Source organism: Protopterus annectens, chromosome 1.part0 (assembly GCF_019279795.1).
Source record: "Protopterus annectens isolate FY-2018-M chromosome 1.part0, PAN1.0, whole genome shotgun sequence".
Lineage (NCBI taxonomy): Eukaryota > Metazoa > Chordata > Ceratodontiformes > Protopteridae > Protopterus > Protopterus annectens.
In genome coordinates, this window is record NC_056725.1 from 14,253,646 (window position 1) to 14,279,397 (window position 25,752).

The following is a 25,752-nucleotide window of genomic DNA, read 5'->3' on the forward strand; positions in this document are numbered from 1 at the left end:
ACTCTTATCGGCTGGTTGCTCGGCACATTCTGAACACCCGGCCCATTGCTAGTAGTTGAATTTCCTGTTGCTTGACTTCTGTTGACAGAACTGCAACTGTTTTCATTACTGGGGACTCTGTTTCTTTGTGTGATCTGCATATCGCATTCTCCTCAGCTGCCTCTTCCTCTGTTCCAGCACTTCCTGCTGCCGATAACTGTTCCTGTGATGTAAGTGGCACACCTCCTCCTGCTGATTGGTTGTGCACTTCCCTTCCTTCATACTCTACCTTGTCTCTCAAAAATTTTTTGGTTTTGTGTTTCTTTAAAAGTTCATTTTCCTTATTCAGTTTGTCTTGAATCAAGGCAAACTTAGAGTCAAAGTTCTCTGATGTTAAATTGTCCTTTAGTTCGAAAATGCTGCCCTGATTTTTCTGTTTAGCTCTTCAATTTTATTTTTGTTCAGCTCTACAAGCATTTTGACATACTGTAGCCCAGCTTTCTGATTCATGAAATTCATGATTCATGATGGTTTCACAGATAAATACAAAAGGAAAGAATAGTGAACTATATTAAAAATGTAGAGTGCAATTAGTTATGTTAAAGGAGATACACTTGGAAAGAACTGAACATGTGAATTTGATAAAGAAAGGTTTTCAGGATGGTTATTCAGTGGAATACCTGGGACAAAGGAAAAGAGCACTTATATTACTTGTAAGAGGAGTTCCAATAGTGATAGAAGAGGATAAAAAAGATAACAATGGTAAATTTGTAGTGCCAAGGGGCTATTGGCAAGGGAGGAGGATTACACTGGCATGTCTTTATATTCCAACTAAAACTGCTATAGTGGAGCTTAAGAAATTTCTGGGAGAAATAATCAGTTTTCAGCCAGGAATATTACTTATTGCTAGGGACTGGAATTTGATTTGTAGCAGTGAAGATGTGCCTGGGGGGCCCAGAAGGGAAAGTATAACACAGGTGGGTAGATTTCTGAAGATATTTATAAAAATATTTGGCATGGAAGATGTTAGTTCAGTAATAGGAGTTTGGAGTGAAGCTACATATTATTCCCCAAAATACAAAAACTGGGCTAGGCTACACAGAGTTTACATTTCACAGGAACATATGCATTTAATTGAAGGTCTTGATACGCACCCAATAACTATTTCAGATCATGCGCCAATAATAACTAAAATCAAAACACAGGGAAATTAAATAAAATGAAACACTGACGCTTTCCCACCTATCTGATAAAAAGAGAGGAATTTAAGGAATGGGTAGTGGAGATTATTCAGGAGCTATCTGAGATGATAGAAATTACTTCTGAAAATATAGCTAGGCAGTGAGATAAAATTAAGGTGGAGTTTAAAAATAGGGTGGAAATAAAAGAAGGGAAGCTATGGTTAAGAAGTAGTAAGAATTATTTATAGGGTTGACAAATTTTAAAGTATTGCAGAATATGAGGGGTGTCCTCTCCTTCCTTTGTTATTTGTATTATATTTGGAATCATTGCCAAAGAAAATAAGGGACTCAGAAATTCAAGGATATAATTGGTATGGTAGTCAAGAAAAGCTGGCTTTCTTTGCAGATGATATTATTTTATACCTGACAAAACCAGAAAGAGGCATTATAGCTTTGTGGGACATTTTGAGACACTTTCATATCTTTTCAGGATACAAAATGAATGAAGCTAAAACAAAGGCAATAGCGGTAAATTATGTACCCACATATGAATTGGTTCAGTAATATCCATATTTATGGGGGCATGATAAAGTGAAGTATTTAGGAGTATGGATTAAAATGATTCTGGTGTGGCAGCTAAGGATATGTGGGAAGAGACTAAACAAAAGATAATACAAAAAACTGAGAAAAATGGAAGCTTTGTTATATGGATATGTATAGTAAGATACAAGCTGTTAAAATGTTTTTAATCCCATTAGTCTTATACACTGGTCAGGCATATTTTTATCAACCAGAGGATAAGTTGTGGATACCAATTAATAAAGAGCTGAAGGACTTTATCTAGGAGGCCAAGATAGCAAGAGTCAAGTGAGAGAAGCTGATTCTTCCAGTAAAACAGAGAGGATTGGGATTACCTGATTTGAAGGAGAATTTCAGAGCTACACAGTTTGCTATTACAAACTTAGAAAGTTGCTAGAATAGTGCATTGGCATGAATTTTCTGAACGGTAGTAAGTATGCATCTCAAATGTCTCTCATTATTGTATGACTTCACTCTTCAATAATTTACCAGTGATTTGCCAGAAAACCACAATTTTATGAGGAGCAAATCAAAAATAAGAGGAAGAAAACTGGACATTCTGCAAAAACATTGTGCAGTTCAGAGGCATACATAGCACTATATCTTGAAAGTGTGCCAGTAATATCTCTCAAAAAGTGCATCTTCTTACTAGCTTTAAACACTTTTTTTGCAATTAGTTTGTAGCCCTAAGCCTGTCTCTCTCTCTCACAGATGTTTTTTTCTTCTTAGAGACAGGTGTGTGAATATCCACTGGAATGTCTGACTTTGCTTCAACTAGCAATGTTTTACTTTTTTAGATATTACTGATTAAAAATATATATTAGTGTATTTTCCATTCATTTTAGCTAAAAGGTCATGGTTAGAAACTAAAAGTTCAAAAGGCAGACAGATGCCAAGTGTCCAGGCAGACAAAATAGTAATTTGCTAGTATGTTCAAAGAGACTGCTTTTCTTTGTAGCAGTTGAAAGCCTTTATTGTTCTACTCAGAAACTTTTAAGTTTTGATAATACAGATCCATAGGAAACATTTCTTTTGCAAACATAATTGCAGTGTCATGCTACAAGCAGTTTACATCATGTGAAGTAATATAAAGCAGAAGTAACATGTGGAATGACAGAAGTGATGCCTAGAGATGTTAATGTATGTTGTAGTGCATCTTGATTTTATTACAAGAGGTGATATCTTAGTCTTTGTTGGCTTCTACAGTAGGAAGTAAGGGAGACTCTGTGTCAGTGACTGATAACATGTTGTCTAACGACAGCAGGTATTGAAGATTGTAAAAAAGTAAACAGGCTGGTTTCAGAGTGAAGCTGGATTCTCAGTCACAATTTTTCTTAGGCACACTGAATGACAAGAGCAGTATTGTCTTTTCTGTCGGTTTCTCTCACAGATGGAATGTGGTTTCATTAAGCAATAACCCACGCCTGGGTGTGGGTAATGCTGGATTTATCCACGATTGGTGTGGTTTGGTCATGAGGGCGAAGCAAGAAAATACTTACTTTTCTTAAATGATGGTATTGTATAATATCTACGTGCTGCCCTTCCGCAGCTGTCTGGTATTCTGTGGCAGTTCTGATGTACTGCGCATGCGTATGCTTACATAGTACATCAGAGATGTGTGTGGAAGCAACGGAGAAAATAAGATCTCCGTTGCTTTTTAAAAGGTGTCTCGCTATGTTAAAGGAGTTTAAGATAGCGAGATAGCTTTAAAAAAAGCAACGGAGATCTTCCCTTCTTCATTGCTTTTTTTAAAGCTGTCTCGCTATGTTAAGCAAGACAGCTTTAAAAAAAGCAACGGAGAAAGGAAGATCTCTGTTGCTTTTTTTAAAGCTATCTCGCTATGTTAAACCCGTTTAACATAGCAAGATTACAGCAACGGAGCTCTTCTGTTCTCCATTGCTGTAACAAAAAAAAAGACTTATACTAATGGAAAAATTCTGGGCGACCGGACCTTTTTCCATTAGTATAAGTCTGATTTACAATGGGCACGCTGACCAATCAGCGTGCACGTTTTGGAATATTAATTGGGGGTTATTGTATAATTAGAATTTTCACATTACAGCCTCAAATATTTACACCTTTTCGGTCGGTGGGAGCCCAACAGATATTACTTGGATATTAAATGATAGCTGATTCTTATCATAGACTAGATAACTTTGTAGACTTACCTCAATAGTTTACGTTGTTTTAGTACTTCTTCCTTTGTGACTTTAGTTTGTGACCTGAATGTAACTGTAATATCCTACCTATTTCCAAGTTTTGAATCTAAGAGGTTCACTCAACATCTTCTAATTGATGAACTGAAAACTAAAGGTGTGGAAATGTGAACCATTAGACTTTATACCTCTGTGATATAGCAGCTCAGCAGACTTTCTCAGATTCCTTATATTTAGTCACTTTTCAGACTGTACCATAAAAGAAAATGATATAAAAGTTAGACTACTTCATTTGAAAGCTCAGCTAAACCTTGTAGATGATAGCAGCAACACAGTGTTCTGTTCTAAGACACAGTAAAACAGGAGGTCATGCTGATGACTGAGGGAATATGTAAATAAGCATTTATTTTTATCCACAAGCCTTATTTATGTATGTTTAATCATTACTGAAAAGAGCTTCTTCAAATAACTCTCTTGAGTTGGAGTTTTCTGCTTCCCTACATCTGAAAAGAGAGTATGTGCTGTTCTGAAACAGTCTTGTGGACAACCTCAGAGTATCATTAGCTGCTACTGTTTTAGGGACACAAGTTAACTGTCAAGATTAACATGTGATACATCAACCAACCCATGCTTATATGAGAAGCTGCAGTCTAACCTACGCTCAATAACACAGCCTTTATTTGTAAATACTTTCTTGTATATATGATTGTAAATGCCATTGAGTCCTCACAGATACTTTCTTGTGCATATGAGTCCTCATAATTCTTCATCTTTGTAAATATTTCCTGAATATGAGTTTTATTTGTAAATGTGGCTATTGTAATAATGTCCTGCATGATATTACTTTTAGAGCTCCATGTTTGTTCTCTGTGATAAATCAACTGTAATAGTATAATTTGCTGCCTTGGGCCTAGACCCTACTCAGTTTGGATTTGTCAAAGGGATATCATGCTTGTTAAACCTGGTGGACTTCTTTGAGACAGCCACCAAGGCCCTGGACAAGGGGAAATCTGTGCATACAGCCTACCTATAATTAGCTAATTCTTTTGACACTATCTCCCACTCAGACATCATTGACAAACTCACCCAGATAGGTATCAACCCTTATATTGTTAGATGGTCGCTAAATGGCTCATTGATAGAACACATATAGGGGAATCCACCTCCAACAGCAGACCTGTAGCCAGTGTTCCACAGGGATCAGTCCTGGGACCTCTGCTGTTTGGAATCTATTTCTGTGAAGTACAAGCAAAAACTAAAGGTCTGTGCCTGACAAAGTTTGCTGATGACTGCAAACTGGGATCGGTCATATAATCTCCAAATGATGTCAAGATCCTACAAGAGTGTCTTATATAAACAAATGATTGGTGCCAAAGTCATAGCCTTAAACTCAATGCAAAAAATTATTATCATCTCTTTCAGTAAGAGTGACATTCCTGCTAACTACCACATCAATAGCAACATGCTAAGTACACACTCAGTAGTGAGAGACCTGGGCACACAGGTTGACAGCAACATTACCTTTGATCACAATGTCTCCACAGTGGTAAAAAGGGCATTCTATATTGCTCATCTCATAAGTAAGGGCATTGCCTCCAGAAAAAAAGAAGTTATAACCTCCCTGTATTCTTCTCTCATCAGGGCAGTAATTGAGTCCAGCACCCCTTTTGCTATGTACCTTTCCAAGCACCTTCACAAGGCTCCACACAAGGAAAATTCCAGGTCTTCAGCACCTGTCCTATGTGGATTAACTGAAATCATTGTCACTTTATTTTGTTTCATACAGACTACTCACAGGCAATCTCTGCCTTGTATATAAGGCAACCTCTGACCCTGCTTTCTTTGAAATGCTGCATATATGCAAGACAAATGGTACGCGGGATACTCGTTCTAAAGACCTTAACCTGATATGTAACATTACTAGAACCTGCTGGAGGGATAGCTTTGTCTCCCAGAGGTTACCACACCTTTGGAACAGACTCCCACTTTATGTCAAACAGAGCATCTCATTGGTCCTATTTAAATGCAATCTGGATGACTGGATGGGTAACTGTAAATTCACCCTGGGTGTTCTACCTGTGTCCCTCTTGGACATGGGCAATAGGTGCTAATCATGAAAATAAGGGTAGAACTTTGCTAAGCTTGTAAAGACCCTAGGATCATTAGCCTAGTAACTTCCTATGATCCTATGAGGTCTTGGATGAAAATGGTCTCTAGAGTAGCCCAACCACCTAGCTAACAAACAGAAATGAAATACCTGTTTATCTATCTACCTTGGCAGCTAGCTAACTCAGGATAGTCAAGCATAACTCTGATAGCCACCATTGTATGGTGCCACATCCCTCATCCACGCACAAACAAACACTTTACCAAGTGGGCCTTACCTATCGTCATATCGTCATTCTTTTTTTTGCCTGACAAACATTTGGTTACCTATAAGGACTTCTGGGACACTTCTAATCTGATCACCAGAGGATGGATTCTGGCACAGTTCTTAATCTAACATAAAAAGCAGGCAATGAATACTCATTTCTAGGGCTTCTTAATAAAGCTAGCAGCAGAAATAATATCAGTAAACAAAAGGAAAGTATACAGAATTATAAGAAGAAATACTGAAGTGTCTTCTTACTTATACCACAGTATTCCTGCATTTATCACTGAGTTACTTAAAAAAAAACATGATATTGGTATCTGGTAAAACAAATCACAAGAACATTTCTGACTTTCAGAGTTTATTAAGTAAACCACATGATGAACATGAAATAATTTCATGATGCCCCCGACCCTGCTGAGAAGGTCACCTTTGGTTTTATTTGAGGATTAGTAGAGAGTAGTGTTGTAGAATCAGTGTGCGTGGTACCAGGTAAAAAGTGAGGAAAAGTCCAGAAACATACATGAAGTATAATGTGCAGATGTGTAGTTTTAAGAAATCTGGAGTTTAATGAAAGTAACTGTCAAAATGAAGGTAAAAAACTAAATATATGTATTGGTCCCTTGAGTAGATAAAGACAATGTGATAAAAAGTATAATTATTTTTAATAGACAAAAAGACAATTAAAATAAATATGTGTAAAATATGGATGCAGTCACTTTTGTTAACTTGTCATTCCATTGATCTGCAAATGGCCGAGTCAAAACTGCTACACATTTGTTTTGTCACTTAAGAGGATAGGACTTGTCCCTCCCACAATAATTTTTTTCATGCATGCGTTTTGAAAAAAAAGGACACACTTTCCCCCCTTACAGTAGCCAAAATGACCAGTCAACCAAAGCAATTGCAATTTTATAAATACATGCATACATACATATATATGCATTTATAAAATTCCAGTTGCTTTGGTTGAGTGTTCATTTTGTCCGTGCTAAAAACAGGATCAAAACACTGATTTATGTTCCTTTGAAGCACTGGAATAGGTTTTAGCATGGCCTATGCACACACATACACACACACACACACACACACACACACACACACACACACACACACACACACACACACACACACATATGGTGATGGTGTCTGTTGTTTTTAGTGTAAGACATGCAGAATCTGTGAAAGTATGACTATTTCCAAGAAAGTATCTAAAAAAACTAATTACATTGACAACCTTTTTGTTTCGAGAGAATGCACAAGGAAGGAAACCGGGACTGTTCTCCTTTTAAGTAAGATACCTGCAGCCCAAGTAGTAGAATGTAGCTGCACACCTATGCATTTTTTAAGACCAAGTTAGATTTCAGTTTGGTAGAAGTTGTTGGACTAAGAGTCCAGACAAGTCTGCAGCACATTGGTTAAATGAGAGAGAAACTGAGATCTGAGCAGTTATCTCCGAAATGGGAGATTGTTTTGAAAATCAAATCTGCCAGGGGAAGTGCTGGTAACTGAGACTAGAATTGCCTAATCAGAAAGTTGTCAGTAAAATAATTTATTTACTGAGACTTAGTATTGCTCAAACAGAAAGGTGTTGACAAAAAATTATTTTTCCTCCAGTGGAAGACCTGCTTGTAAGAGACTTTGAACCACCAATTTCATACACTCCTGATAAGGACGTGTATTTCCTGAGTACTGTTTAGTTAAGAGGGACATTTAAGAGTGTCTGCCCTAAAACCTGTGTCACACCTTAACTGAGTGCTGCTGCTGCTAAGCAGGCCAATAAAGTGGCCTGTTTGCTGTATTGAAAACTGAACCTCTATGTTAGTGCTCTATTTTCACTTGTTACTACATTTTCCTTCCTAGTAACAAGTGAAAATAGAACAGTAACATAAAGGTTCAGTTTTTCTTGCTACTACATTTTCCATTCCTACTGCGGTGGTGGTGCTGCGGTAGTGTTGTCGCCTCACAGTAAGACGTTGTCCTGTTTGATTCTCAGCTAAAGCGTCTTTTGTGTGGAGACATGCGTGAATGGGCGTACCTTCTTCGAAAGTTGTATGTCAGGGCTGGCACCTCGGTATGTAAAAATCTACTGCCAATCATTAGCAGACTGGAGTTCCGCTGGGGCGACCCCTAACCGGGAAAAGCTGAACGATACAACATTTTACCCGCAGTGGTGGTGCTGCGGTAGCGTTGTCGCCTCATAGTAAGACGCTGTCCGGTTCGATTCTCAGCTAGAGCATCTTCTGCATGGAGACATGCGTGAATGGGCGTACCTTCGTTGAAGGTTGTACGTCAGGGCTGGTAACTCGGTACGTAAAATTCAACTACCAATTATTAGCGGACCGGAGTTCTGCTGTGGCGACCCCTAACCGGGAAAAGCCGAAAGACTCAACAACAACTACATTTTCCTTCCTGTCTGTGGCTAAGTCAATCTGTTGTATGTTTATTTAAATAAAACCACCGTTTTTTATGAAAACCTTGGTGCTTCTACTGCTTGAGATGATCTGATACATGTATAGTTAATGCTGCTTTAAACTTTTTGGTGCAGTCTCCTATGTAACTAGACATTATTGCTGGTTTCAGTTGAGAAACCATGCACACGGGTCTGAAAAAATTATCTGTAATAAGGAATGAATGAGAGTTTAATAGTAGAAAGGGCCTATCCATGATAAGAGCGTATAAGGTAAAAAAAAAAAAAAAAAATCACCACTTACCATTTCTTAAATATATCTGTTTTATACAGTTCATTTCTTGTTGGCATATTCTAGCTTTTATTACATGCTTATAGTAATGGTCACAGCTAAAATAATACTAACTTCCTTACCTTTCAGACTGTTACACAGAGAATACTACCCACCTTCAGTCTGTAAATTAAATACTGCCACTCATCATTAACCAGTGAGATCTAATGAACAAGAACTTAATATAGCAGTAGGTGTCGGCATTTAGAAAGGTGACCCCAACATGCTAGAATTACTTTCCTGTCTACATCAGAAATATGTGACATATGAGGGGAATTTAAGTCCAGACCGAAGGATTATCTTGCTAATGAATACAAATGCCAATGCTATGGGGGTAATGGATGAGAAATATCTGCTGCTACATTTGCATCTACTTCTTGCTAGACTGAAATCTGCTATATAAATCATGATTTGGAGGGTTTTAACATCAGTAGTCAATGTATTTGTGTAACATTCTACCAAACTTGTAATATTGTAGCGAATGTTGCTTCACTGCTGATTTCTATTGTAGCTGTAGCTATGTAACTGACATAGGTGGTATTTCATGCAATATAGATAAGCTATGTATGGCAGTGTGCCTTTCAGTTTATACTAATCTGTTTGTTTGTTTTTGTTCCTTCTGCCTATGGCCTGGATCCTGTCTGAAATGGGTCCTTGGAATAGTTAATAAACAAACAAACAAATAAATAAATAATCACTGTTGGCTTTCTGAGTAGCTAAGTTAATCCAGCTGGACTATTTTCACCACAACCAGGGTGTATATCAAGATATTTCATATAATAACTCTTAGGTTCATAGGTTCATAGGTTGGTACTGGGCTATCTGCCTGAAGGCATATATTAGCCCAGCCACGTTGTGCGGTATTCACAGTCCCCTTTAGTAGTTCCCTAGACCCTTGTACTAGCATCTAGTATCCTTGGCCCGTATCTAGTAGTGCTGTTGGTGTGATCCCCAGTGTGAGCTTTCTCTTACCCATCCACTCATCAAGGTTCCTCCTGAAGAGTGATAGTGAGGGGCTCTGTCTTATGTAGATCGGGACCCTGTTCCATAGTAAGGGAAGTCTCTGCGAAGGGAATCTATCCCTCCAGCATGTTCTATTCATTGTTGTGTTGAGGTTTATATCCCTAGAGCATGTAGCTCGAGTAGATTTGGTTTTGCTAAGATGGAGCATGTTCAACAATTCTGGGATGGATATGGCTCTGTACGTTAGACAGAGATTGCCTCTGAGAAAGAGGTATGCAACAGAGAACAGTCTTAGCTTTTTCAATCGTGCTGCATAGGGCAACTGTTTGAGGCCATTTATCCTCTTGGTTAGGTACCTTTGTGGTCTCTCCAGCTGCTGGAGATGTCTAGCCAGGTACATTCCAACTGGTGCATTGTACTCAATAATGGGTCTGATGAGGGAAGAGTAGAGGGGCACCATTACGTCCTTAGATCTTGATGCGAACCCTTTCATGATCACATGGGTCACATAGAAGGATTTTCTAACCACTTTAGCAACATGGTTATCAAAGGAAAGTTGACTATCTACTTGGGTCCCTAGATCCCTTATTTCTTCTTCAGATTTCAGGGGATTGTAGTTTGCGGTTACTCTGTTTTTTTCCAAAGGGAATTACTACACATTTTTTTGCATTTAGCTTGAGACCATGGCTTTGACACCATGCATCAGTCTCATTTAGGCCCTTCTGGAGGATCTCCATGTCAGCCGGAGACTCTCTTATAGCACCCAGTTTGCAGTCGTCTGCAAACTTAGTCAGCCACAGCCCTTCCATGCTTGCCTGTGCTTCTGAGAAGTATATGCCAAACAGGAGGGCCCCCAGGACAGAGCTCTGAGGCACACCACTCGTTACTGGTCTGGATTTGGACATAGATCCCGCTACTCTTACTTTATGGGATCTGTCTGAGAGCCAGTTTGCCATCTATCTATCTTGTGACATAAGGGTTTATGCCCAGGCTGGTGAGCTTATCAATAATATCTGAATGGGGAATGATGTCAAATGCTTTAGCAAGGTCAAGGTAAGCTGTGTGTACCTCCTTTCCCTTATCTATAACCTGAGTAACTGTCTCAAAGAAATCCACCAGGTTCAGGAGGCATGATCTGCCCTTGACTAAGCCGAACTGTGTGGGGTCCAGCGACTGGAGGTTCCCAATCTCTCCATTTATGAGTTCCATAATGATTCGCTCCATAGCCTTACAGATCAGACTGGTCAGGCTTATTGGTCGGCAGTTCCCAGGGTCAATTGTGGCCCCACCCTTGTGTAGCGGGACCACCATTGCCGTGCGTCATTCTATGGGCACATATCCTGTGGAGAGGCTGAGAATGAACAGGGTATTAAGATGTGGAGTTAATTCCTTTTGGAGCTCGTGTATGACACAGCCTGGGACACCATCTGGTCCCATGGAGGCAGTGTTTTTAGCTTTAGATAGAGCCTTGTTAACCAACATATCAGTAATAATTGGACTTACACAATCCCCTAGAATGGTAATAGGCACTGTAGGTGGTGAGGGGGGGGGGCGATTTGCACTGAACCTGCCAGCCAAGATGTTGGCAATGTCAGAAGGGTCAGTGTATTTTGTTCCATTTTGTACTAGCTCAGAACAGACCTGAGCATTGCCATTTAGGTTTTTGAAGTAGCCATAGAAGGCATTATGGTTATCCTTGGCAACTTTCTTTTCAAAATTAGCTTTAGTTGACATGATGAGGGGCCTCAATTTCTTACTAATACTGATCAGGGATGATTTTTCTACTTGAGATTTGGCCTTTTTTTGTATGTCTCCTCCTTTTATTGTAAAGTTTGCTTATGGCCAGGGTTCACAAGACTGGTTTCTTCTTGCTTGAGGAAGGAGTCTTGGTTTTATTTGGGATAGCACAGTCCATGCAATCCTGAAGATGCATATAGAGTGCCTTGGTGTAGGATTCCGCATCCTGGATATCATTATCCTTCTGCAAGGGAATAGTGAAGCTTGGAAAGGTTTTTGACTATGGTTTCTTTGATTGGGGGAGGTGGAGGAGTTAGGATGTCCAGAGTTATCAGTTTGTGGTCGGATCTGACCAAGGAGGGGGTGATAACGGGTTTGGTACAGTGGGCGCCCATATTTGTGATGATTAAATCCAATATGTTGTCCCCTCTAGTGGGGGAACATACTAGTTGTTCAAGGGCATTTGAATTTATAAACTCTATGAATCGCTGAGCATAGGAGTTGGAACATTGGTAGTTCACCCATTCTATACCAGGGTAGTTGAAATCACCCAAGATTATGGTGTTGGGTAGGACCTTTATATTTTCAAATGTCTCAAGGAATGCAGAGTGAGCATCTTGGGACATGGTGGGTGATCTATAACCAGCTACGACTTGAAATGTGGTTTTGCCTGCTGATAGTTGTGCATGGATGATCTCTGGGGCATCATGCTGCACTACTAACTTGGAGATATGGGTATCCTTGATGAATATGGATACACCTCTGCTCTTTGTACTGCGATCCAGTAACTGAGGCCGGAAGGTATGAATTGTAACCTGGCAGTGCTGGGGTGCTCTCTTGAGCCTTGAACCAGGTTTCTGTCACTGCACAAACATCGATTTTCTCCATGCTGAGGAAAGCCTCGAGTGTGTGTATTTTGAGGTTGAGACTTCTGGCGTTGCATAGCATTACCCTTAGTTTTTGGTTACCTGTGCTGGTTATGGTGGTTGGTTTGTCCTTTGAGCCTTGCCTAAAAAAGACAGATGAGATAGTATTAAGCAGTAAGTCATATACAGTAAATGCACCTTGACAGCACAATAGCTTCTCTGTATGCATATTTCAAATGTATGATAGCTGCTTGTCAGACAGAGCAACTGATAGGAAACTGTTCCCACATATATACACAAACTCGGTCTGAAAGTGTTATACAGTATATTTGACATGTAGCACTTGCATGTAGTATTGTGTGTGTGTGTGTGTGTGTGTGTGTGTGTGTGTGTGTGTGTGTGTGTGTTTGTATATATATATATATATATATATATAAATATATATGGGTTCATGTCAGTACATCGACAAGTTAGAAGATCGACATCCACTTCACCGACACATGAAATAATCGAAACCGCAAATCACGGACATTTAACAGGTAAGAGGTTTAAATTTTGCTAATCATGCCTACCATGTTTTAGTAAGTGTGGCAGTGTTATGCATGTGTGGTAGGCATGATTAGCGAAATTTAAACCTCTTACCTGTTAAATGTCCGTGATTTGCGGTTTCGATTATTTCATGTGTCGGTGAAGTGGATGTCGATCTTCTAACTTGTCGATGTACTGACATGAACCCATATATATATATATATATATATATATATATATATACACACACACACACACACACATATATATATATATATATATATATATATATATATATAAATGTATGGGTGAAAATAACAGTATCCATATGCAACAATGAACATTACATGTGTATATATGGTATGAACAATGTCATCCTTGGTCACAAGACTAAATATATACATATCTACACTATTTACAGTTGCCTGCCAGAACTGATACTGACTTGTATACCAATAGAATGTCTTCTATACTGAGCTAGGAGTGTTGCTTGTTTTAAGGACAGTCTGTTTGTGGCAAAACCTTAGTGCTGCATGTGCCTAGTGTAAGATAGTGATGAGGACTCATTTAACCATTCATTATTCTCTGATACCAGCTTTATGATCCAAATGTCGCAGTGGTACGGCGGTAGTGTTGTTACCTCACAGCAAGAGGTTCTCCCATTCGATTCTCAGCTGGACTTGGGAGTGCCTTCTGTGTGGAGTCTGCATGTCCTCCCCGTGGTTGGGTAGCTTTCGAAAGACATGCGTGCATAAATGGGCGTGCCTTCGTTGAAGGTTGAGCATCGAGCTGGCACCTTGGCATTTCGTAAAAATCTACTGCCAATCATTAGTGGACCGGAGTTCCACTGTGGTGACCCCTTACAGGGAAAAGCTGTAAGACAAACAAACAAACCAGCTTTATGATCTGCTTCAGGGACATACAGCAGCCAAAACCCATCCTGTCATTCACTGGATAGAAGACATAGAAACTAATTCTGGCTAGGATGCCAGTCTGTTCCAGGACACATTAGTACAGAATGGATGCTCTATGGTATGTCTTTGGGATGTGGAAATAAACCAGAGCACTTAGTGTGTCTTTGGGATGTGGGAGGAAAGAGGAGGACTTAGAGAAAAGCCATACAAACACAGGGAGAGCATACAGACTTCGCATAGGCGCTATCTTGGATAGGAACCACACTCAAGAACCAAATACTGTGAGGCAGAAATGTTAACCAAAGTACCACTGTGGTATCTAAGTATCTTTATTTTAATTCTGAATATGATTAATGTATTTCATATACTTTCATTATGATCTATCTTTCAGGTATTTTTAAAGTTATTCTGAAAGTGGGCAATCAGTGAACTTTTTTTGTAAATTTACTCAAGTAATCTCTTCCCCGTGGTTGTAGAAGTTGTCTGTTTTCACTGTTGTTTATCAAATGCTGTTGTACAGCTTGGCAACATTAGATGTTGTTGTTGTTGTGTCTTTCGGCTTTTCCTGGTTAGGGGTCGCCACAGCGGAATTCCGGTCCGCTAATGATTGGTAGTTGATTTTTACGTGCTGAGTTACCAGCCCTGACGCACAACCTTCAATGAAGGTACGCCCATTCACACATGTCTCCACGCAGAAGATGCTCTAGCTGAGAATCGAACCGGACAGCGTCTTACTGTGAGGCGACAACGCTACCGCAGCACCACCACCACGAGTCTTGGCAATAGCAGATGAATAAGATGAAAATTCACCTTTATTTTTTGCAGGAAAATATAATTAATTTTTAGTGTTTCTAAATACTGTTAAAATACACAGCAGATAAAAAAGCTGATTATATTCCACAGTGAAATGCTTTTCTTCCAGCTTTTATTATTTGTTGACTGTAGCAAAATTTTACAGTTCAATTTTTAATAATTTTGTAGAGCATGAGTTGCATTTGAACGTAATTCTTGAAATTGAAGCACATAGAAAACTGGATAATTTAACAAATATTAAAACACCAAACATTATATTATTATTCAGTCTTCACCTTAATGTGCTCTGGAATAGCTATCCCATATTTCTGGGCACTGTTTGGCAAATGTGATTGATTCACATTTCACTGGTAAACAGTACAGAAGCAGCATTCAGCAACCATTACTGGCAGCTTTCAAGTTTTCTTTTATCCCGTTACTTTTACTTGATAATCCTTACAAAGAAACCTAACTCAGCATGGTTTGTAATTTTCCATTACATGTAGATTCATGCCCAATAAAATAATTCTGAAAGTAATTTCTTATAGTAAAGGTCACAGTCAAGTCATAGTAAATAGATTTTCAGGTGAGAACTTAAATAAATGTATCAGGCATATCCAAGTGCAGCTAAACATAGGGTCCTCAGCATGCCAATATGAAACTGGCTCTACAAGAGAAAACTTGCACTTTCTGATTGGTTCTTAATGAAACAGCTCAGTTTGGAAAAGGCAGGGCTTACTACATCATTTCTGTTTCTTACTGGTGGTGGTGAATTCGACTGACAGTTTGGTATGATCATTAATAAGAGGCAGAGTTAGCTGTGTTGTTTATATTGTCCAATTGGCTGGATTTGAATTAGACATACAACCATTTCATGTTTGGGTGGGGTTATTGCAAAGGTTTATTTTGGTCCCTCAAACTGCAAAAGTATAGCAGAAGTACAGAAGGGTGCTCTTTTTTCAAACTAGCTTAAAAGTGGCAGTTTAATAATTCACTGGAACATTTTTTAGCTTTTGGCTACTTTTAAAAAGCAGACCTTATTTCATCTTCTTTAATCCCAGTGAAACAATCATGCTAAAGTATATATATATATATATATATTTTTTTTTTTTCTGTTTAGTATAGCAGCAGCTCTATATGCTGTGCAGCACTGACAGTTCTTTGTAAACAAATAAATTATTTTTTTATGAAGCACATAAATTAACAAAATCTTGTTTCAATATAAAAAGAGATACAAATCTCAACATACACTTGGAAAATCAAAATCAAGTTTTAAAGTGCATGGTGTTCCTTTGAAAAAGAGTAGTAGCACTTTCCAGTCTGATTTCAGTAACATGGATTACAAAACAAAGTAGCATATTCAGTACATTTCAGTGCAGTAAAGTGAAGCTTATACTACACTAAATGCAATGAATTACTTGCATGCATTATTAAAACAAATGTGCAAACATAATCTGTGTAAAACCATTACTATGATCCTTGACACCTTATACTGTCTGCACAGTCTGTCTTACAGGTTATCTCTCAACAGACTCTTGTCAGGTTTCACACCTGCAACGGCCATTAAGGATTTCTCCTTTACTAAGCCCTGGGTACTAAACTTTCTGCCCCCTTCCACAGAGGTAAATCAAGATCGGACACAGAAATCCGCCTTTATGTATTTTATAACCTGGATATTTCTCTCTGACTTATTAGCTGTCTTAGCTGGCAGCACATTCACCTTTTATGTCAGCTATTCACAACAGTCAAAAAATCTCAATGAAACCAGGGACAAATTCAGAAATAATCAGGGAGAGTTTTAAAATATTAGTACTGATAATTCACATTCTGTTATTTTGGCAATGTCTGAAGTTATCCTATATTTTCTGAAGTAAAATAAGTATATAACTCTTAATACTGTCATTATTTATTAAGTGCTATTCACCACCTTTTCTCCAAATGTGACTAGCTTTAGTAGTGCTTAAAAGTGACAGAGCTAAAATCTGAGTCAAAATCAAGAACATTCATGAAAATCAAGGTCAGTTGAAAGGTATGCAGCTATCTCAAAAAGTTGTCCTGGGTCTTTTCCTCCCACTGAACACTTAAAGTGGCTCTGATTACTGACACTGCAGTGCAGTATTTGATGAGTGCTGCTTTGCTGAGGTGCCATTTGTCAGATGAGATATTAAACCAAAGCCCCATGTACCTGTGCTTCTAAAAATGACTATGGGCTTTTTAGTCAAACCAATATATATCCAAAGTCACAACATCATAACAAAATATGAATAAATAAATACTTAAACCCCCACTTCATATTATGTGCAGGCTCCTATCAACTCCAGAACCCCGAATGTGGAAAACAAATCAAACATCAATGTGCTTCTGGTGCTCCTTAACTACTTAAAGTGTATTTTTGAAAACAGATGTGTAAAAACAAATGAAGGGCAGCATCTACATAAGTCTAATAACGCCTTGCAATGGGTGAAGCATAACCATCATATGCCCCTTACATTCTGATTGGCTGCCACTATGCTTTCCATAAAAGTGTTACAAAGGCCACTCTGTCCCCCACTCATTTTTATGAATGTTTATAAACCGCGGTGGTGCAGTGGTAGCATTGTTGCTTCACAGCAAGACGTTCTCCTGTTTGATTCTCGGCTGGAGTGCCTTCTGTGTGGAGTCTGCATGTCCTCTCCATGGTCGTGTGGCGTTCGAAAGACATGCGTGAATGGGTGTGCCTTCGTTGAAGGTTGGGCATCGGGCTGGCAACTTGGCACCATAAAAATCTACTGCCAATCATTAGCGGACCGGAGATACGCTGTGGCGACCCCTAACCGGGAAAAGCCAAAAAGACAAACAACAACATTAAAATACACTTTAAGTTTCTTGGGATTCAGATAACCATACAAATGTTTTCTTTTTTAATTCAGGGTCTAAGAATTTATGGGAGCAAGGTATAAAATCAAATCTCTAACCAAGTAAACAAAATGTTAAACTTAAATTACAATTTGATTATTCTTTCTTTTTAAACAAGAAACATCTTTATTAAATTATCACTTATGACATACAGTAGATAATCATGCAGTTATATAAATGAAAAAAAAAACATATTGACATGTTTTAGTTGCAGACACTATACATCGCTTATAGGTTCATAAGTGTTTACTAGGCTAATGACCACAAGGGTCTTTTTAAACCTAGACATGCATCCCAAATCTCTGAAAAGTTCTGGTACCCTTTACCCTTGATAAGTGTAAGCAGGGGCTTGGAAAATGAAACATTTACAACCAGGGACCTGGGAGATAAACCATTTACAGCTTGCCGGTGTCCATTAGAGACATAGGTGCCCAGCCAGAGACGAATTTCCTGTTCACCATCCAATTGTCCGACATTTACTTGAATAGGGTTAGAGAGGAACTCTGCTTCATATGGATGGGGAGACTGTTCCAGAGACAATGTAGTCGCTGGGATACATACCTGTCTCTCCATCAGGCCCTATTTATATCACAGGCAAGGTTTAAGTCTTTAGAATGGGTAATTCTGGTGCTGTTTGTTTTGTGGATATGCAGGAGGTTCATCAGAGTGGGGTTTGACAATGCCCTGTATGCCAGCATAGATCTCCCCTCAACAGCTGGTAGGAAACAGAATCTAGGAACAGGGCCTTGAAGTGGTCTGCACAAGACATTTTACTTATGCCCTGTATTCTTTGATTGAGAAACCTCTGTGGATGTTCCAATTGTTGGATATGCCTGGTTAGATACGTACAAAAGTGGGCACTGCACTCAGTCATAGGTCTGATGAATGCAGAACACAGTGGAACTATGACTTCCTTGGACCTAGATGCCATATCTTTGTTTATAAGTTGAATGATTTCCTCACTACTATAGACACATGATGGTGAAAGGCTAGATAACTTTGTATGTGTTTCCCTAAATCCTCGACTACTGGGTCAGCTCTAAGGGGTGTGTTGTCAATATGATAGTTACCAGGGGTGGATGACTTCCCAGAGGATATTATTATGCATTTCTGGGCATTTAGTTTTAGTCCATGGATCTGATACCAGTTGTTTGTCTGTGTCAGCCATTCCTGAAAATATTTCTGCCAGAGTGGGATTCAATGACCCCTCCTAATTTGTAATCATCTGCAAATTTAGTCATCCAGAGACCATCGACATTGGCCTTGACTTCAGAGAAGTAAATGCCAAAAAGGAGTGGTCAAAGGACATATCCCTGAGGGACTCCACTTGTGACTGACCTCTTTGTATAGGTGGCCTCCTGAATTCTAACTTCCTGGCTCCTGTCTGTGAGCCAGTTGGCTATCCAGTGGGTAACATATGGTTTTGTATCTAAACTCTTGAGTTTATCATCAATGCCTGAGTCGGGTATTGTGTCAAATGCCTTAGCCAGGTCAAGGTAGGCAGTGTGAACCATTTTGCCCTCATCCATTGCTTTGGTGACCTTCTCAAAGAAGTCCAACAGGTTGAGTAGGCGTCACCTGCACTTGACAAAAGCAAAATGGGTTGGGTCCAGTGTCTGGAGGTTTACTATATCATTATTGACAATTTTCATGATCATTTTTCCATGGCTTTGCATATAAGACTAGTGAGATTTATGGGACTGTATTTTCTGGGGTCTGTAGATAGCTCACCTTTGTGCAGAGGGATGACTGTTGCTGTTCTCCATTCTTGAGGCAGGAAGCCTGTTTGAAGGCTATAGTTAAATAGTAATTCCAGAGGGCCTGATAGGTCAGGTTTCATGCTATTTAGAAGGCATCCTGGGATATTGTCTGAGCCCATTGATGCAGTGTTCTTGGCCTTAGAGAGAGCATTAAGGACCTGTTCCCTAGTGATAGCAGGGGGAGTTATATTTCATGGTATTTTCTAAGAAAAGGTTGAGGGGGAGAGAGGAGTAATGTTGTAACTGAATTTATCAGACAGGAGGTTTGCTCTATCTTTTGGCTCAGTACAGGTGGCTGCATTTACAATGAGCTCTGCACACAATTGTGTATTGCCTTTGAGGCTGTGAACATAGCTAAAGAATACGTTGTGGTTGTCCTTGGACTGAGAGGCCAAATTTACCCCAAATTTGGCTTTGGTAGACTTTATTTGCTTTCTAAGTTGTTTGTTTAGTTTGATAAGAGTGCTTTTATCCTGCACCTCCTAATTTTTGCCACAATTTTCTTCCTTCTGTTATACAGCCTATTGATTCTGTGATTCCACCAGGGTGGATTGTTTTTTTTGAGTTAGTTCTGTACTTCTTCCTGGTAGGTACAGCTGCCTCTATGCAGCTATTAACATGCTTGTATAGGGTTTCTGTGAACAGTTCTGCATAGGTAGCAGTGTTCTCAGGGTTTATAGTAGCTTAAAATTTTGCCAGGTTATCACTTAATAGCAGGAAGTTAGCCTTAGTGTAGTTCCTAAATATTCCAGGGTTAGCATGCCCATCATATGCCCTTTACATTCTGATTGGTTGCCACTATGCTTTCCATAAAAGTGTTACACAGGCCACTCTGTCCCCCACTCATTTTTATGAATGTTTATAAACCGCGGTGGTGCAGTGGTAGCATTGTTGCTTCACAGCAAGACATTCTCCTGTTTGATTCTCGGCTAGAGTGCCTTCTGTGTGGAGTCTGCATGTCCTCTCCATGGTCGTGTGGCATTCGAAAGACATGCGTGAATGGGTGTGCCTTCGTTGAAGGTTGGGCATCGGGCTGGCAACTTGGCACCATAAAAATCTACTGCCAATCATTAGTGGACCGGAGTTACGCTGTGGCGACCCCTAACCGGGAAAAGCCAAAAAGACAAACAACAACATTAAAATACACTTTAAGTTTCTTGGGATTCAGATAACCATACAAATGTTTTCTTTTTTAATTCAGGGTCTAAGAATTTCTGGGAGCATAGTATAAAATCAAATCTCTAACCAAGTAAACAAAATGTTAAACTTAAATTACAATTTGATTATTCTTTCTTTTTAAACAAGAAACATCTTTATTAAATTATCACTTATGACATACAGTAGATAATCATGCAGTTATATAAATGAAAAAAAAACATATTGACATGTTTTAGTTGCAGACACTATACATCGCTTATAGGTTCATAAGTGTTTACTAGGCTAATGACCACAAGGGTCTTTTTAAACCTAGACATGCATCCCAAATCTCTGAAAAGTTCTGGTACCCTTTACCCTTGATAAGTGTAAGCAGGGGCTTGGAAAATGAAACATTTACAACCAGGGGCCTGGGAGATAAACCATTTACAGCTTGCCGGTGTCCATTAGAGACATAGGTGCCCAGCCAGAGATTAATTTTCTGTTCACCATCCAATTGTCCAACTTTTACTTGAATAGGGTTAGAGAGGAACTCTGCTTCATATGGATGGGGAGCCTGTTCCAGAGACAATGTAGTCTCTGGGATACATACCTGTCTCTCCATCAGGCCCTATTTATATCACAGGCAAGGTTGAAGTCTTTAGAATGGGTAATTCTGGTGCTGTTTGTTTTGTGGATATGCAGGAGGTTCATCAGAGTGGGGTTTGACAATGCCCTGTATGCCAGCATAGATCTCCCCTCAACAGCTGGTAGGAAACAGAATCTAGGAACAGGGCCTTGAAGTGGCCTGCACAAGAAATTTTACTTATGCCCTGTATTCTTTGATTGAGAAACCTCTGTGGATGTTCCAATTGTTGGATATGCCTGGTTAGATACGTACAAAAGTGGGCACTGCACTCAGTCATAGGTCTGATGAATGCAGAACACAGTGGAACTATGACTTCCTTGGACCTAGATGCCATATCTTTGTTTATAAGTTGAATGATTTCCTCACTACTATAGACACGTGATGGTGAAAGGCTAGATTACTTTGTATGTGTTTCCCTAAATCCCCGACTACTGGGTCAACTCTAAGGGGTGTGTTGTCAATATGATAGTTACCAGGGGTGGATGACTTCCCAGAGGATATTATTATGCATTTCTGGGCATTTAGTTTTAGTCCATGGATCTGATACCAGTTGTTTGTCTGTGTCAGCCATTCCTGAAAATATTTCTGCCAGAGTGGGATTCAATGACCCCTCCTAATTTGTAATCATCTGCAAATTTAGTCAGCCAGAGACCATCGACATTGGCCTTGACTTCAGAGAAGTAAATGCCAAAAAGGAGTGGTCAAAGGACAGATCCCTGAGGGACTCCACTTGTGACTGACCTCTTTGTATAGGTGGCCTCCTGAATTCTAACTTCCTGGCTCCTGTCTGTGAACCAGTTGGCTATCCAGTGGGTAACATATGGTTTTGTATCTAAACTCTTGAGTTTATCATCAATGCCTGAGTTGGGTATTGTGTCAAATGCCTTGGCCAGGTCAAGGTAGGCAGTGTGAACCATTTTGCCCTCATCCATTGCTTTGGTGACCTTCTCAAAGAAGTCCAACAGGTTGAGTAGGCATCACCTGCACTTGACAAAAGCAAAATGGGTTGGGTCCAGTGTCTGGAGGTTTACTATATCATTATTGACAATTTTCATGATCATTTTTCCATGGCTTTGCATATAAGACTAGTGAGATTTATGGGACTGTATTTTCTGGGGTCTGTAGATAGCTCACCTTTGTGCAGAGGGATGACTGTTGCTGTTCTCCATTCTTGAGGCAGGAAGCCTGTTTGAAGGCTATAGTTAAATAGTAATTCCAGAGGGCCTGATAGGTCAGGTTTCATGCTATTTAGAAGGCATCCTGGGATATGGTCTGAGCCCATTGATGCTGTGTTCTTGGCCTTAGAGAGAGCATTAAGGACCTGTTCCCTAGTGATAGCAGGGGGAGTTATATTTCATGGTATTTTCTAAGAAAAGGTTGAGGGGGAGAGAGGAGTAATGTTGTAACTGAATTTATCAGACAGGAGGTTTGCTCTATCTTTTGGCTCAGTACAGGTGGCTGCATTTACAATGAGCTCTGAACACAATTGTGTATTGCCTTTGAGGCTGTGAACATAGCTAAAGAATACGTTGTGGTTGTCCTTGGACTGAGAGGCCAAATTTACCCCAAATTTGGCTTTTGTAGACTTTATTTGCTTTCTAAGTTGTTTGTTTAGTTTGATAAGAGTGCTTTTATCCTGCACCTCCTAATTTTTGCCACAATTTTCTTCCTTCTGTTATACAGCCTATTGATTTTGTGATTCCACCAGGGTGGATTGTTTTTTTTGAGTTAGTTCTGTACTTCTTCCTGGTAGGTACAGCTGCCTCTATGCAGCTATTAACATGCTTGTATAGGGTTTCTGTGAACAGTTCTGCATAGGTAGCAGTGTTCTCAGGGTTTATAGTAGCTTAAAGTTTTGCCAGGTTATCACTTAATAGCAGGAAGTTAGCCTTAGTGTAGTTCCTAAATATTCCAGGGTTAGCTGGGGTCCAGGTTTTATTTTTACTTCAAAGGAGACCATTTTGTATTCTGACCTTACCAGGGAAGATATTGTAAAAGGGGATGTGCAACACTCTCCAATATTAGTGAGGACCAGATCTAGTATGGTTGAACTCCTGGTTGGTGTGTTGACAATCTGGTCCAAGGAGTTTGTGTTTACACAATCCAGGAATCTATGTGCCTGTAGGTTTGGTGTAGTATAGATTCCCCAGTTAATAGCGGAGTAATTAAAGTTGCCCATGAATACACTATTGGGTTGGATAGTGAGTGTTTCCAGTAAGTTTAAATACATGGTATAGGTTTCCTGGGTCATAGAGGGGGACCTATAGCTTCCAAGGAAGTGGTATTGGATTTTGCCTATGGTGATTTGAACATGGAGCAGCTCAAATGCATTGTCCTGTTTGACCAACCTTGAGGTATATTTTTGATATAAATTGAGACACCTCTACCTTTAGTCCCTGTCTGTGTAGTAGCTGGTCTAAATGTTTGGAAGGCATTATAATATTGCACTTTCTGTGTGCTTTTAGCAGCTTTAAACCATGTCTCGGTGACCACACAGATGTCAGCATTCTCTAATGTGAAGAGAGCTTCTAGGGAGTGGAGTTTTTGTTTAAACTCCTAGCACTGAGCATTAACACCTTTAGTTTCTTTGTTTTGATTTGCTATGTTGGAAGTACTTTCAGTTTGACATTGCTAAAAAAGGCACTATGGGGGAGGACAGTGGTTTAGCTGATATTTGAAAGCTTAGAGAGGAGAGGTGCAGACAATCCCTGGCAAAGAAGCGTGTTCTGCTGACCATCTCCTTTCATGCTGACAAATATTGCACCCCCTTAGATTTATAATCTATCCAGTCATTGACAGTCAAACATTACTCAGCCCATTCAAATCATGCCTTCTTTTAAACCTCATTCTTCCTCCAAAACATTATTCTGTATGTATTGTTCCCATACTTTCCCATTTTTTTCTACATAATTTGCTCCTACCCTTTTCTAAAGATCCAATTTCCAGTTGTTTTATATCTGTTACTTTTAGTATAGTTGGTTTAGACTTTGATTTCCATTTTCTAGTAGTTGCTTTTTGTCAGCCACCATAATTGGACTCAACAAGGACTTACTATGTCTAGACAATTCTGATTCTATAATATAAGCTCAAAAAACATTTCCTTTGTGACACTAATTTGCTCAGCCAGTACTTTTGATAGATTGTTCTGCAGGGAATTAAGTCTGCCAACTCATTGCACTCCCAAAAAATATGTTCACAATTACCTCTTTCTTCCTCATCACACCTCCAATATTTGCAATCTACCTGTAGAAAAATTATTTGGAGTCTACTTGGGGTATAAAAATACGTATGCAAACACTTCCAAGGAAAGATTCTAAATCTTCTAGACTTGGTTGCATATTTGGGAGACATAGATATAGCCTCCATTGTTTCTCTGTGAAGTGCTTATCAAGTCTCTTCATCCCAATCCTTTCTAACCTCCTCTGATTGATTCTTTTGGTTATCATGCAGTATTTTATATACCCTGCTAATTATCCCTTTTTTAACAGCAGCTTTTGTTATGGAATCTACTAAAAACACTACCAGTGCTGGTCTTTCATTTAGGACCTCCCCATGTCTTTCTCTTTGTCTGTACTGTGATATCAATTCTTGATAGGGATGGGAATCTCTAACCTGCAGTCCAAATAAATTCTTGGGCTCTTCCCATTATATTACTTTTCCCTCTCAAGTTATTTGCTCCCAATACTTTGGTTTCTTTGCCAGTTTCTCCAATAAATTCCAGCCCCCTCTTGCCTATTGTCTGTATCCCTAATTGCAGTAGTTCCTATCAACAGAATCTCCTTTCTCCATTCCCCATGTTGGCTTAGTTCTTAGGATACTTTCTGCTACTGTATGAATATAATATTCTGTATGATTATTATTTTTCTTAAAGGTCTGCATCCAAAATCCCAGTCTCTCATCTCTTGAGCTTCCCGCATGATTCTTTGTCATCCCTTTCCACTTTGAATTATAATTTTATGCTTGTGCTATGTATAAGGGCTTTAACTGTGTAGCTTTTAAATACCCCTTCAAACTGAGTAATCCCAATCCACCCTGTTCTACTGGAAAAAAATCAGTTTATCCCACTTGACTCTTGCCATCTTCCCCTCCCAGATAAAGTCCTTCAGCTCTTCATTAATTGCTATCCACAACTTCTCCTCTGGATGATAAAAATATGCCTGACCTGTTAAGGGGACTAAAACATTTTGACTGCTTGTATCTTACAATCCATATCTATATAACAAAGCTTCCATTTTCTCAGTTTTTTTATTATCATTTATTTAGTCTCTTCCCACATATCCTTAGCTGCCACACCAGAATCACTTTTAAACCATACTCCTAAATATTTAGTTTTATCATGTCCCATAAATATGTATATTGCTGAACCAATTTGTGTGTGGGTACATAATTTACTGCTATTGCCTTTGTTTCAGCTTCATTAATTGTATATCCAAAGAGATTTGAAACTCTCAAAATGTTCCACAACACTTTCATGTCTTTTTCTGGTTTTGTCAGATATAAAATAATA